Below are 15,981 nucleotides of genomic sequence, written 5' to 3' on the forward strand. Positions count from 1 at the left end.
AGGCAGGCAGATTTCTGAGTTTGAGGCCATCCTGGTCTACAGAGTGAGTTCCAGGACAGCTGAGGCTATACAGAGAAACCTTGTATTGAAAAACAACAACAAAAAATGAGATTTTATTTGTGTACGCCAAGACATACGTGTGGAGACCAAAGGACAACCTGTGGAAAGATTCTCTTTTTCCACCATCATGTGGGTTCCAAGTGTAGAACTCAGGTTGTCAGGCTTGACAGCAAATACTTTTATCCACTTAGCCATCTGGTAGGTGCTATATTTTTGACATCTAAATTTAAGAATAGGCTGGAAACTGTTGGCAGATTACTTGCCTAGTGAGAACAAAGTTCAAGATTGCATACTAGCACTTCATAGAGTAGGGCATGAAGTTGCACAGCTATAATCCCAGCACACAGAAGGTAGAAGCAGGAGGATCAGAAGTTCAGGGCTGTATTCCTGTATGTAGGAAGTCTAGGCTACATAAGGCCTATCTCTAAACAAAATAAACAGAAAGCCAGCTTTGAGTAAAGATGCTTAATATTTAAGCAAACGAAGAGGGTTCAGATTGTGACTTATTCATAGCTGCTTTCTTCAGTCAGAGTGGTCTCTCTCTCCTTCCCATTCTGTACCTCTGGTCTCCATTTTTCCTCTCCCCTGCCATCTTTCTCTCCATCATTCTGTACTACCCCTACCTTCTGTGTCCATGTTCTTTCTTACTTTTTTGGTGCACCATCTGACAGGCCTGTATGCCTCTTTTACTATCTGGTGCACTTTAAACAAATCTTTAGATTCGTTACTTAGTGAGCATCTCTTCCTATCTTGTTCCATGAGACAAGCTCTTTGTGGACGTGAACTGAGCCACAGGGTACCAGCCAAAAGCATCTAAAATTAGTATTACTAATAACACTTGGAATAAAAACTGTATGTTAGATGATCATGACATAAAGGAATGATGAGTAATTTTCCTTTGCATCTGGAAAAAGAATCTAAATGGGTTGGGAAGGAAAAAAGCCAAAAATGCCTTGTAAATTCTTTTGTCATTGAAGATGGATGCCGGTCGGTGGTGGCGCATGTCTCTAATCCCAGTATTTGGGAGGCAGAGGCAGGTAGATTTCTGAGTTCGAGGCCAGCCTGGTGTACAGAGTGAGTTCCAGGACAGCCAGGGCTACACAGAGAAAACCTATCTTGAAAAAAAAAACAAAAAAAAACAAAAAAAGAAAGAAAAGAGGCTGGGTGACTCGTTGTAGTAGTTTAAATGAGATTGCCTCCCCCCAGCTCATATGTTTGCATGCTTAGTTCCCAGTTGGTAAACTGTCTGAGAAAGAGTTAATCCATTATCATCTTGGTGGAGAGCTTGGCCATGGCAACGGACAAGGCCTTGTGCTGGAGACATAGCTGAGAGCTACGTCCTGATCGTCAGGCAGAGAGAGGGACTCTGGACCTGGAGTGGGCTTTTAAAACCTCAAAGCCTAGTGACACATCTCTTCCAATAAGGCCACATAAAGCTAAGACACATATGAAACTCATAAATTACATGGAATGTAGTTGGCCATTTCCTTGAGATCATGAAACTTCAGCTTTCCCTGACCCAGTGCTTTTCTACTACTACTTCTGGAATTTGGCTTTTTCTACAGACTAGCCTCTCTGGGTAGTGGGTTGATGTTGGCTGCTGGGGTAGCTTGGGATGGCATGAAATGTACATGTTATTCCTACAGTCTTAGTATTGCCAGGCTACCCCTACAAACCTTAACAGAATTGCTGCTCTGCCATGGAGCAGAACTGAGGAATTCCAGCCATATCCCCTGAAGGCTGCTTTCACAAGTGCTTATCTGTGTCCAGACTCTCCTAGCAGTCAGACCATTGATTACCTTCTTCAAGGACACATACCATCTCTCCTAGGCTTCTGCTAAAACTGCTTCAGCTGCTTTTGGAGGAATGCCTCCTGCTTTAACCTTAGTTCTCTTGAATAAAACAGATACTAATGCTTACCTGTTTCCTTATAGTATCATTGTAGAGTCAGGAGACAAAGACCTGACTGTCCCTTGGAATCTGAGACACAACATATTTAAAAAGTTTGCCGGTTCTATTTATTTTTTCTTTTCTTTCTTTTTTTTTTCTTTTCTTTTTGGAGCTGGGTAGCAATGTTAGGGATCTTAACAAACTTTATTATTTGAGACAGAAATGGAAATCTAAGGAGATGCAATTCACCAAGAAGACAACTATATCTAAAATGAAGGCCAGCCGGGCGATGGTGGCGCACGCCTTTAATCCCAGCACTTGGGAGGCAGAGGCAGGTGGATTTCTGAGTTCGAGGACAGCCTGGTCTACAGAATGAGTTCCAGGATAGCCTCGGCTACACAGAGAAACCCTGTCTCGAAAAAAAAAAAAAAAAAAGGCCAAATCAGAACATGAACTCTAATATGTGATATATGAAATCACATATAATTTCAAAAACTATAACATGAAAATCTCACTTAAAACATAGTCGACTGTCTTCAGTCTCTCCAGAGAGTGGGAAAGACAGACTGAGCTAGAAAGTGAAGTCTTAAAACATTTCAGAGTTAGAACATTTAGCAAGCAATTTTGTGTATGTGTGTGAGGGGAATAATTTAAAATTTATATACCTCAAATATAATGAATATTGTTGAAGAGGTATTTGGAGGAGGAATGACTATAGAGATATTAAATTTGTATTACCACAACAAAAGCCATGGTCTGGGCTTGGAATGGAACTCGGTAGGAGTGCTTATCTGGGATGTGTTCCAACTTCAGCACCTCATGAAACCTCATGTAGTAGCACATACTTATAATCTCTGCACTCAGGACATAAAGGCAGGAAATTCAAGATTATCCTCAACTATATATTGAATTTGAGATTAGACTAAGGTATATGATGCCTTGTCTCAAAAAAACCCAAAAAACAAAAACCGGCTGGTGAGATGGCTCAGCAGGTAAGAACACTTACTGCTCTTCCAAAAATCCTGAGTTCAAATCCCAGCAACCACATGGTGGCTCACAACCTTCCGTAATGAGATGTCACACCTTCTTCTGGTGCTTCTGAAGACAGCTACAGTGTACTTATAATAATAAATAAATCTTTGGGCAGGAGTGAGCAGGAACAACTGGAGCGAACGGAGTCTACCTGGAGGTCAACCAGAGCAAGCAGGGATGACCAGAGCAAGCAGAAGTCCTATAAACAAACAAACAAACAAATAAAAATTTAAAAAAATCTAATGGTAGTATATGCCTTTGATCCCAGCAGAAGCAGGAGGCTCTCTGAGTTCAGAGGTCTACATAGCAAGTTCTAAGATAGCCAGGGTTACACAAAGAAATCCTGTCTCAAAAAATAAAAACAAAACAAAACAAAACAGAGAACAAGGCTGGGCATGGTGATGCATGCCTTTAAATCCCAGTAATAAGAGGCAGAAACAGGTGAATCTCTGAGGTTCAAAGCCAGCCTGGTCTACATAGCCAGTTACAGGCTGGTCAGGGCTACATAATGGGACCCTGTTTCAAACAAACAAAAATAACAAAAGCTGTATTCTGAGGGACTTGGGTATAGCTTAGTGGTAGAATGCCAGTAGTATATTTGAGGCCACTGCATAAACTGGGTGTAGTCACTCACATCTAAAATATTAGCAGGAAGATCTTAAATTCAAGACCAGTTTGTGGTTAGCCTGAGTCACATAAAATTCTCTTTTAAAAATCAGAAACAACATGCCCTGCCTGTTGGCAGACACCTTTAATATTTCAGAGTTAGAACATTTAGCAAGCAATTTTGTGTATGTGTGTGAGGGGAATAATTTAAAATTTATATACCTCAAATATAATGAATATTGTTGAAGAGGTATTTGGAAAGGAAGCAGAGACAGTCAAATCTCTGGGAATTCAAAGCTAGCCTGGTCTACAGAGTTCTAGGTCAGTCATGGCTACACAGAGAAACTCTTGTCTCGAAAACAAAACAAACAAACAAACAAACAAACAACGAAGCTGCATCTGGCTTGGGATCTGTCTTGCATGTCTGAGGCCTTGGGATTAATCCCCGGTATGTAGAAAGCAGAAGAGCTTTGGAGTACTCTTAAAGATTGGCATTTTAAGACTGGATCAGGAGAAAAGCTGAGATAGAATGACAGTGCAGAACGTGGCCTGGGGCTACAGAGATGGCTTAGTGGTTAAGAACATTGTTCTTGCAGAGGACCCAGATTAGATTACCAGCAATCAGGGGGCCAGTAACCATCCTTAAATACAATTCTGACTTCCTAGGGCTGTCCTGGAACTCACTCCTCACAGGTATTTGTTAGGAGAACTAAAGGGTTAGTAGTTCCTATACTCAGATGTTTCTTGAGGGCTGGGCAGTGGTGGCGCATGCCTTTAATCCCAGCACTTGGGAGGCAGAGGCAGGTGGATTTCTGAGTTTAAATTCAAGGCCAGCCTGGTCTACAGAGTGAGTTTCAGGACAGCCAGGGCTACACAGAGAAACCCTGTCTTGAAAAACCAAAAAAAAAAAAAAAAAAAAGATGTTTCTTGGACATTTCTTGGATGAAGTGAGTGTTAAACTTTCACAGGTTGGTAAAATAAAACTGATCTTAGGGGGCTGGAGAGATAGCTCAGCAGGTAAGAGCACTGATTATTCTTTTGAAGTTCCTGAGTTCAAATCCCAGCAACCACATGGTGGTTCACAGCCATCATGATGACATCTAACACCCTCTTTTGGTGAGTCTGAAGACAGCTACAGTGCACTTATATATAATAATAAATAAATCTTTAAAAAAATCTGATCTTAGTTAACTTGGAGAAACTAAAATAAATGGCTGGGTCTGGAAGTCTTCGGAGAAAACTGACAATTTATCTGAGGCAGAAACATTTGGATTTGGAACTGGAAGACAAAAAGAAATATTCTGGGTAGAGAAAAGACATACACTCAAAAAGCGACAAGTCAGGCCGTGGGAGTCACATGGTGAAAGTGAATAGTCCTGTGAGCTTCAGTGTGACCTGAAGCTGGCTAAGAGTACCGCCAAGATGGAACAACCTATGTTCTTAGATACAAGGAAATGACAAAGACAAGCTTAAGTCTCTGAACTCAGCAGATCAAATCACAAGAGAAATATGCCCTGCATGGATAAAGGAGGCCAGAATCCTTGAGGCAGGGCTGCAAAGTCTACTGTAGGTGCCCTGTACAAAAGCAGAATGCCAGCCAGAAAGATCTATTATTTCCCTGAGGAAAGCAAGAAAGTAGCCCCACACAGAAGAATAAGAGGAGAAGGGGAGAAATAGGAGCCTGTCATAGACCAGTGCCAGGAGGATCAGTGAGTTCAGGTGTTTGGGGTCGGCCTAGGCAACATGGTACAATCCCTTCTATTGGGAAGAAAGGTAAAGGAAGAGGACTCAACAAGATTTGTCCACACATTCCTGTATAGAATGTGGAGAGGGAGAGGACAAGGGTGACTGTTTCTACCCAAAGGACAGGGTCATATCTGCATATCTGAGGGACTCTGAAACACCTGCTGGTTTTACAAGAATTGGAAGAGAGTAATCTGTGATAGAGTAGGGAGTTGGAGACAACATCAGCAGATCAAATCACAAGAGAAATATACCAGGCATGGATAAAGGAGGGAGGCCAGAATCCTTGGGTCAGGGCTGCAAAGCCTACTGTAGGTGCCCTGTAACTGCTTGAGGAGTTAACTGTAATACAAAATAACCACCAGTTTAAGAGGAGCCTGTGAAACAGCTAGAAAGGAATGACCAGGGAGGCAGGAGTTACAAAAGTACCTAGAGGACAGTATGAGGAAGAGAAGAGTCATGGTAGATAAAACAAGACTAAGTCTGGGTGTGACTATTGTGACATCACTTGTGAAATCTCCCAGGAAACCGGAGGAACAGGGTGTGGTGGGTAAGGTCTAGTGTCAAATGCCTTTAATCCCAGCACTCTGGAGGCGGAGGTGGAGGCAGAGAGAGGCAGAGGCAGGAGGACCTCTAAATTCAAGGTCAGCCTGGTCTACGTAACTAGATCCAGGACAGCCAGAGTTACTTAGACCCTGTCTCAAAAGAAAAGAAGAGGAAGAGGATTGGTGTGGGGGCTGGGGGGTTGGCAGCAGCATGAGGAAGTTTGAATAGAATGAATGGGAAGAAGGAGTACATCAACTCCCCTTTGAGGAGTTTGGTTGTGAAGTCTAGAGGGAAGAAAAGTATGTGGTTTGAGAAGAGGGCAGAACCTAGGGTCAGGATAGGGCAGGAGCTATTCACTGCTGCAGCATAGGGAAGAGTTGGTGGCCAAGAGCAGCATCAGCTAAGAATGGACAAATTGTCCTAGCTTGGGAGGAGGTTGCCATGGCTAGCATAGGAAGCTCACTTTGCAGATAATGACATGGGAGACTGAGGGAGTTTATATTTGAAAGCCTATGTCTGGAATATTCCTACATCAATGTACCTTGTAAGGGAGTAGACTGTCTCTTTCCCCCTGTTCTGCCACGAAGAGACATAGCAAGAAGGCCTTCATCAGGCGCTGGCATCTTGATCTTGGACTTCCTATTTCTAGAACTGGGAGGAAACAACTTTCTGTTCTTTATAAATCAGCATGAAAAGACTGAGATAGAAAGAGAGCACAGCCGGGCAGTGGTGACACACACCTTTAATCCTAGCACTTGGGAGGCAGAGGCAGATTTCTGAGTTAGAGGCTAGCCTGGTCTACAGAGTGAGTTCCAGGACAGCCAGGGCTATACAAAGAAACCCTGTCTCAAAAACAAAACAAAACAAAAAACAAAGAGAGAGAGAGAGAGAGAGAGAGAGAGCGCTGGGATTTGAACTCAGGACCTTCAAAAGAGCAGTCAGTGCAATTGTTTGTTTTGTTTTGTTTTTCAAGACAGGGTTTCTCTGTGTAGCCCTGACCATCCCGGAACTTGCTTGGTAAATGAGATCCACTCTACCAAGTCCTGGGATTAAAGGGATGGGTCACCAGGCCCAGTTGAGAATACCATTCTATTTTTTTTAAATTCTTTGTATATGCCCGAGTGTGGGTGTACCATGTACCTATAGGTAGCCCAAGGAGGTCAGAGGAAAGCCTCAGGTCTCCTGGAACTGTAGTTCATCCAGTTGTGAGTACTGGAAATCAAATGCAGAATTCTGCAAGAGCAGTACACTTAACTGCTGAGCCATTTCTCCAGCCCTGGAAATCCATTCTATTCTCTACAGCCCTGTCATCAACACTCTTGTAACTTTCTACTTCTTCTCCATTGTATGTGGACCCTGTTGAAGTGAAAGGCATGGGTAGGTTTGAAACTCAGCTAAGGGGTCACAGCAAGCTGCCTTACTGTCTCTTCTGCTTATGTCAAAGGAGCAGGAAGACTTGGGCAGGTCCATGCACAGTCCAAGAAGGACCTCAAACAGGAAGGAAATCTGTATTCAAAGCAGGATTCCATAGCTCATAGTAACTGGTAAATAAGAATATGACCTCCTCTGGATCAACCTGTACCTTTTTGCCGATAGGATTTCTATGTAATCTGGTTTTCATCTCTATATTCTTAGTCCAGTGAAGTCCTATGGATTCTCACAACTATGTTATCTCTGTGGGTTTGATTCCCTCCCACACCTACCATTATTTCACTACCTGGTTAGATACCTACCTAATTGATGGAGATTCCCTTAGTCTCATGTAAAGCATGGGCTCCCCTGCACTCATCCTCATCACCTTCACTCTCCATCCTTTCCTTCCTTTATCTCCAGCCACCACTTCTCAGGCCTCCCTATTGCTTGTTGTGTGTTCCCCTAGCCCTGCAGATCCATCCTCTGCAGCATTTACTGTATGCTTTCTCCAAGTGTTTGGCTTGCATGTTCTTCTGTATACCGTGTGCATGTAGTGCCCATGGAGGCCAGAACAGTGTGGGACCCTTTGGAACCAGAGTTATTGATAGTAGTAAGCTTTCATATGGTTGCTGGAAACTGAACTCTGGTTCTCTAGAAAAGCAGCTAGTGCTCTTAACTGCTAAACCATCTTTCCAGTCCTCTCTTGTTTTTCAGTCTCATATGTCCCATACCAAGTATTTGCATCTAAGCAATGCTGGGTAGCTGGAACAGTTAACTTTGGAAGGCTCTGGGAAGGGCCAAGCAATAGGAATAAAGTTGGAGAAAAAAGAGAAAAGGTTGAGAAGGAGCTAGTGGTGAGTTGAAACTCAGGTTGGAATAGATTGGTCACTGATGGCCTCCACAGTCTCTAGTGGGGATAGTATCATAAACTGAAGTCAAGAAGTGGGAAAAGTGACTATCTTGGCCCAGTGCTAGCCACCTGTCAGGGCTTTGCTTTGCTGGAAGGAGAGGGTAATGAGCAGGGTTGAAAGATCATTGATGGAAAGCTGAGAAGAGCCTACAAATGAGGCAGAGATTCGCAGTGGGCACAAGAGGACAGAAGTAGTAAATTAGATTAGCTTTACCCTGTGATCAAAAGGAAAGGATAGGGCTGAAGAAATGGCTCAGCTGTTAAAAGCACTGGCTACTCTTCCAGAATATTCAGATTCCTTTCCCGGCATCTATGTGGTAGCTCACAACTTTAACTTCAGTCTCAGGGAATCTAACACCCTTTTCTGGCCTCCAGGGGCATCAGGCACACACATGGTGCACAGACAAATTGACATGCAAGCAAAACAAGCACAGAAATTGCCCAGTCTCTTTCTTGGAAATGCATCCAAATTGATCCCAGGAGAATTAAGAGTCACCTCCCTCTGGATGTCAAGAACCCAGCTCCTCCTGGCCTTACCTGGTACAGCCTGTGTGACTTTGTTTTGACCCAGCAGCCCCTTCTTTCTGGCCACTAAAACTCCCAAGTAGGTGAACTGAGAGGAGGTTCAGAAAGACAATGATGCTACCCACCTAATAACCAGGTTGATCCTACTAAGCTATTAACTGTGGAACCACAGAGGCCCCTGCCTATCTCAGCTCTGGTGTTCCCACCACAACCACCAACCAACCATTACCACCACTGTTGCTGTAGTTTTTCCACACTTCAGAGACTGAGGAAATGCTGAGCGGTTACCAAGGGCCTAAGACCATGTAGCTTTCTTAAGAAAGAACCAGGGTTTGAGCCCAAGTAGTGAGGTTCCCAGGCCTGTGCTCCCAGAAAGTTATTTAAAACCACAGTTGGAGTGGCTGGAGATCCAGCTTGGCAGACTAGAGTGCTTATCTTGCATACATAAAGTCTGGGATTTAATCCTCAGAACTGTATAATAAACACTGGGCATCATAGCCAGGCTTAGTAGCACATACCTTCAATCCCAGCATTAGGGAAGCAGAGGCCAGCTTGGTCTACAGAGTGAGTTACAGGACAAACAGCCAGAGCTACACAGAGAAATCCTGTCTTGAAAAATCAAAAATAAATAAAATATATAAGAAAATATTTCCTTTTTTAATTGGATATTTTATTTGTTTACATTACAAATGTTACCCCCTTTCCTGGTTTCCTCTCTGCAAACTCCCTCTCCCATCCCCCTTACCCCACCCACCCACCCACCCACTCCCTCCTCACTGCCCTAGCATTCCTCTACACTGGGGCATCAAGCCTTCACAGGATCAAGGGCCTCCTCCTCCCATTAATGCCAGATAAGGAAGGCCCCTTCAGCTCCTACAGTCTTTCCCCTAACTCCTCCATTGAGTCCAGCTCAGTCTGATGGTTGGCTTCGAGAATCCGCATCTGTATTGGTCATGATCTGGCAGAGCTTCTCAGGTGACAGTTGTATCAGGCTCCTGTCAGCAAGCACTTCTTGGCATCAGCAATAGTGTCTAGGTTTGGTGTCTGCTTGTGGGATGAATGCCCAGGTGGGACAGTGTCTGGATGGTCTTTTCTTCAGTCTCTGTTTTACATTTTGTTCCTGAACTTCCTTTAGACAGGAGCAATTCTGGGTTAAAATTTTGGAGATGGGTGGGTGGCCCCATCCCTCAACTGGAGGGCCAGGACTAATCTCTGGATATGGTCTCTCGACAGGTTCTCCCTCCCCTTTGTGGGGTATTTCAGCTAATGTCATCCCCATGGGGTCCTGGGAGGCTCTTGCTTTCCTGGCATCTGGGACTTTCTGGTTGCTACCCCACTTCCTCATCCCCCATTGCTACATACCTCTGTTAATTTCCTGACCCTCTGTAATCTTCTCCATCTCCTCCCTTACCTGATTCTGTCCCTTTTTTTCCCCTTCCCCTCTCTCTTCCTCCCAAATTCCTCCCACCCTCTACTTCCCTTGATTATATTGTTCCCTCTTCTAAGTAGGACTGAAGCATCCACTCTTTGGTCTTCCTTCCTCTTGAGTTTCATGTGATCTGTGAGTTTTATTGTGGGTATTCTGAGCTCTTTGCCTAATATCCATGTGTGTTCTTTTCAGTGAGTACATATCATGTGTGTTCTTTTGTGACTGAGTTACTTCACTTAGGATGATATTTTCTAGATCCATCCATTTGCCTGCGAACTTTATGAAGTCATTGTTTTTCTTTTTTTTCTTTTTTTTTTTTTTTGAAGTCATTGTTTATAATAGCTGAGTAGTACTCCATTGAGTAAATGTACCACAGTTTCTGTATTCATTCCTCTGTTGAGGGACATCTGGGTTGTTTTCAGCTTCTGGCTATTAAAAATATGGCTGTTTTGAACATAGTGGAGCATGTGTCCTTATAATATGTTGGAGCATCTTCTGGGTATATGTCCAGGAGTGGTATAGTTGGGTCCTCAGGTGGTATAGCTATGTCCATTTTTCTGAGGAGCTGCCAGACTGATTTCCAGAGTGGTTGTACCAGCTTGCAATCCCACCAGCAATGAAGGAATGTTCCTCTTTCTCCACATCCTAGACAGCATCTGCTGTCACCTGAGTTTTTTTGATATTAACCATTCTGACTGGTGTGAGGTGGAATCTCAGGGTGATTTTGATTTGCATTTACCTGATGACTAAGGATGTTGAACATTTCTTTAGGTGCTTCTCGGCCATTTGATATTCCTCAGTTGAGAATTCTCTGTTTAGCTCTGTTCTCCATTTTTTGATAGGGTTATTTGGTTCTCTGGAGTCTAACTTTTTGAGTTCTTTGTATATATTGGATATTAGCCCTCTATTGGATGTAGGATTGGTTCTGAAAATTCTTTAATTTCTTTATTTCTTCCTTAACCAAGTTATCATTGAGTAGAGCATTATTCAGCTTCCATGTGTATGTGAGCTTTCTGTTGTTTTTGTTGTTATTGAAGACCAGCTTTAATCCATAGTGATCTGATAGGATGCATGGAATTATTTCAATCTTCTTGTATCTGATGAGGCATGTTTTGTGACCGATTATATGGTCAGTTTTGGAGAAGGTACCATGAGATGCTGAGAAGAAGGTCTATTTTGTTTTAGGATGAAATGTTCTATACATACCTGTTAAATCCATTTGGTTCATGACTTCTGTTAGTTTCACTGTGTCTCTGTTTAGTTTCTGTTTCTATGATCTATCCATTGATGAGAGTCAGGTGTTGAAGTGGGATCCCACTATTATTGTGTGAGATGCAATGTGTGCTTTGAGCTTTAGTAAAGTTTTTTTTTTTTAATGAATGTGGGTGCCCTTGCATTTGGAGCATAGATGTTCAGAACTGAGAGTTCATCTTGGTAGATTTTTCCTTTGATGAGTATAAAGTGCCCTTCCTTATACCTTTTGGTTGAAAATCGATTTTATTCGATATTAAAATGGTTACTCCAGCTTGTTTCTTGGGACTATTTGCTTGGAAAATTGTTTTCCAGCCTTTTACTCTGACATAGTGTCTGTCTTTGTCACTGAAGTCCATATCCTGTATGCAGCAAAATGCTGGGTCCTTTTTATGTATCCAGCCTATTAGTCTATGCCTTTTTATTGGGGAATTGAGTCCATTTTGTTAAGAGATACTAAGGAGCTGGGCGGTGGTGGCACATGCCTTTAATCCTATCACTTGGGAGGCAGAGACAGGCAGATTTCCAAGTTCAAGGCCAGCCTGGTCTACAGAGTAAGTTCTAGGACAGCCAGGGCTACAGAGAGAAACCCTGTCTTAGAAAAAAAAAAAGATATTAAGGAATAGTGATTGTTGCTTTCTGTTATTTTTGTTGTTAGAAGTGGAATTATGTTGTGTGGCTATCTTCTTTTGGGTTTGTTGAAAGAAGATTACTTTCTTGCTTTTTCTAGGGTGTAGTTTTCTTCCTTGTGTTGGAGTTTTCCATCTTTTATCCTTTGTAGGGCTGGATTTGTGGAGAGATATTGTGTAAATCTGGCTTTGTCATGGAATGTCTTGTTTTCTCAATCTATGGTGATTGAGAGTTTTGCTGGGTATAGTAGCCTAGGCTGGCATTTGTGTTCTTGTAGAGTCTGTATAACATCTGCCCAGGATCTTCTGGCTTTCATAGTCTCTGTTGAGAAGTCTGGTGTAATTCTGATAGGTCTGCCTTTATATGTTACTTGACCTTTTTCCCTTACTGCTTCTAATATTCTTTCATTGTGTGTGTGTGTGTGTGTGTGTGTGTGTGTGCATTTGGTGTTTTGCCTATTATGTGACATGAGAAATTTCTTTTCTGGTCCAATCTATTTGGAGTTCTGTAGGCTTCTTATGTGTTTATGGGCAACTCTTTCTCTTTCTCTATCTCCCTTTTTTTTTTTTTTTTCTTTTTGGTTTTTTCAAGACAGGGTTTCTGTGTATAGCCCTGGCTGTCCTGGAACTCACTCTGTAGACCAGGCTGGCCTCAAACTCAGAAATCCATCTGTCTCCGCCTCCCAAGTGCTGGGATTAAAGCTATGCGCCACCACTGCCCAGAGGCAACTCTTTCTTTAGGTTAGGGAAGTTTTCTTCTTTAAGTTAGAAATCTTCACTCTCTTCTATATCTATTATCCTTAGGTTTGGTCTTCTCATTGTGTCCTGGATTTCCTGGATGTTTTGGGTTAGGAACTTTTTGCATTTTGCATTTTCTTTGACTGTTGTGCCAATATTTTCTATGGTATCTTCTGCACCTGAGATTCTCTCTTCTCTCTCTTATATTCTGTTGGTGATATTTGCATCTATGACTCCTGATCTCTTTCCTAGGTTTTCTACCTCCAGGGTTGTCTCCTTTTGTGATTTCTTTATTGTTTCTATTTCCATTTTTAGATCCTGGATGGTTTTGTTCAATTCCTTCATCTGTTTGGTTGTGTTTTCCTGTAATTCTTTTTTCCCCCCCAAGACAGGGTTTCTCTGTGTAGTCCTGGTTGTCCTGGAACTCACTCTGTAGACCAGGCTGGCCTTGAACTCAGAAATCTGCCTGCCTCTGCCTCCCAAGTGCTAGGATTAAAGGTGAGCACCACCACTGCTTGGCTTTCCTGTAATTCTTTAAGGGATTTTTGTGTTTCCCCTTAAGGGCTTCTGCCTGTTTACCTGTGTTCTCCTATATTTTTTGTTGTTGTTTTGTTTTTTGGGTTTTTTGTTGTTGTTTTTGTTTTTTGGTTTCTGTTTTGTTGTTGTTTTTGTTTTTTTGAGACAGGGTTTCTCTGTGTAGCCCTGGCTGTCCTGGAACTCACTTGTGTAGACCAGGCTGGCCTCGAACTCAGAAATCCACCTGCCTCTGCCTCCCAAGTGCTGGGATTAAAGGCGTGTACCACCACTGCCCTGCTTTCCTGTATTTCTTTAAGGGAATTATTTATGTCCTTCTTAAAATCCTCTATCATCATCATGAGATATGATTTTAAATCAGAGTCTTGCTTTTCCAATGTGTTGGGGTATCCAGGGCTTGCTGTGGTGGGAGAACTGGGTTCTGATGATGCCAAGTAGCCTTGGTTTCTGTTGCTTATGTTCTTGCCCTTGCCTCTCACCATCTGGTTATCTGTGGTGTTTAGCTGCTCTTGCTGTTTCTGACTGTGGTTTGTCCCTTCTGTAAGCCAATGTGTCAGCCCTCCTGGGAGACCAGCTCTCTCAGGGCAGAATTTGGGTATGGAGAGCTGTGGCACAGGGTCAGCTCCGGGATACAGGTGGAATCTGGAAGGATCCTGTCCCCAGCTGTTTCCTGTGTCCTGAGGGCTCCGGGTGGGTCCCTCTTGGGCCAGGTATTTGAGCAGAAGTGGTAGTCTTATACCTGTGCTCTCAGATGTGTCAGCCCTCCGAGGAGACCGGCTCTCTCCCGGCGGGATTTGGGTGCGGAGAGCTGTGCCACAGGGTCAGCTCCAGGCACAGATAGAAACCAAAAGTGAAAAAAAGATTTCTGTATCTGAAAAACAGAAACGTGGCCATCAGACTGGTGAAATGGCTCAGTAGGCAAAGATGCCTGCTACCAAACCTGACAACCTGAGTTCAATCCCCGGCCCCGTATATTGGAAGAAGAAAACTGACTAGTTTTCTCTACGCATCCATCTTCATGCCTCTCTCTCACCAAAATAACTAAAAAAACAGCTGTGGCTTGTAGCATATTCCTGTAATCCATTACTTAGGAGACAGAGGCAGGAGGATAAATTAAGGGTCATTATCAACTACATAGAAATGTAAGGCTAGCCTGGATTTCATGAGACCCTGTTTCAAAAACAAAAACAAAAAAACAAACAAAAGCAAAAATAGCTCAGGGTGGTGCTTGTGTTATATGACTTTTCCTGAGATGTAAGTATCCATTCAGATAAGAGTGATACAAACCACTCTTAGAGAAACAGTTCTACCCAAGCCTAGCTTAGTGAGCCAAGAGACTGGGGGGACTCAAAGGCAGCTGCATCACTGAGACTCACTCCAGGATAGGTAGCAGTCTGCCCCTGGAGCTACTTGCACAATTCAATTTAAAAGCTGGGCATGGTGGCTCAGGCCTTTGGTTCCAGCATTTGGGAGGCAGAGGCAGGTGGCCAGACTGGTCTACAGATCAAATTCTAGGACAGCCAGGACTACACAGAAACCCTGTCTCAAAAAGACAAACAAAAAATTGGGACATTAAGAAGGCTCATTGGATAAAGATGGCTACCGCCAGGCCTGCTTTACCTAAGTTTCACGTTTGATACCAGAACTGACAACCTCAAGTTGTTCTATACCGTAGCGCATGTGTGGAAGTCAGAGAACAATTTGGTTCTCTTATTTCACTGTGGCTTTCTGGGGATGGAAGTCAGTCTGTCTGACTAAGCTATCTGATATGTTTTCTAGCAAGCTTTTAATACCTGTCATATTTATTTCAGATAATGACAGGATTTGATAAGAGGACCAGTTCTCTTGGAAGGCCTTGGGGAAAGCAGCTCAAAAACCCAGGGCTCCATCTAGACTGTCAGGCCGTGCAGGACAGCCCCAGGGCTCCAGATTAAACTCTTTGGAATAAAGAGCTCTGTTTTGAAATTCTGGGTGTTTACTAAATTAGACAGCCTCCTGCTAATCCAGGAGAAAGGAGCCGGGATGGAGAATGGGTGAATGAATCCCTGGGGTCATTTACATCTCTATCATTTGTTTACATCTCAGTGAATCCTCCTCTACCCTAGCTCCCTATAGGTAGCCACCTCCTTCAGGATTACACTCCCTTGCAGGTGTGTCAGTTGCTTAGCCCTTGACTGTGGAGAACTGGGAAGGACAGTCATACAGTCACTAGGCATTTAGTGTTTGTTTTCTATTTGTTTCTGGGATCCTTGGTTGTTTGAGTATCCTAGAACTCACTCTGTAGACCAAGCTGGCCTCAAACTCAGAAATCCACCTGTCTTTGCCTCCCAAGTGCTGGGACTAAAGGCATGTGCCACCACCGTCTGGCTGGGTTTCTTGTTTTGTTTTGTTTGTTTGTGTGTTTTGTTTTAGACCAGGGTAGGTTTATAGAGATCAACGCCAATCTTTGCCTCTTCAGTTCAGGAATTAAAGGCCTGTGCTACCAAACCCAACCCCAAAGTGGTTGTTTTTTGTTGTTGGTGGTGGTGGTTTTTTTGGGGGGAGCCAGGGTTTCTCTGTATAGCCCTGGCTGTCCTGGAACTCACTCTGTAGACCAGGCTGGCCTCGAACTCAGAAATCCACCTGCCTCTGCCTCCCAAGTGCTGGGATTAAAGGCGTGCGCCACCACTGTCCGG

General features: G+C 43.3%; 1 long non-coding RNA gene across 1 annotated transcript; it reads left to right on the forward strand.

The window, feature by feature from the left end:
- The first annotated feature begins 5,925 nt into the window (after nt 1-5,925).
- On the forward strand, nt 5,926-15,271 carry LOC116101003. Its single transcript, XR_004122760.1, has 2 exons — nt 5,926-5,975; nt 15,118-15,271. It is a non-coding gene; the product is annotated as an uncharacterized LOC116101003 (long non-coding RNA).
- The last annotated feature ends 710 nt before the right edge of the window (nt 15,272-15,981 follow it).

This window comes from Mastomys coucha, unplaced genomic scaffold (genome assembly GCF_008632895.1).
Source record: "Mastomys coucha isolate ucsf_1 unplaced genomic scaffold, UCSF_Mcou_1 pScaffold21, whole genome shotgun sequence".
In the NCBI taxonomy this organism is placed as follows: Eukaryota; Metazoa; Chordata; class Mammalia; order Rodentia; family Muridae; genus Mastomys; species Mastomys coucha.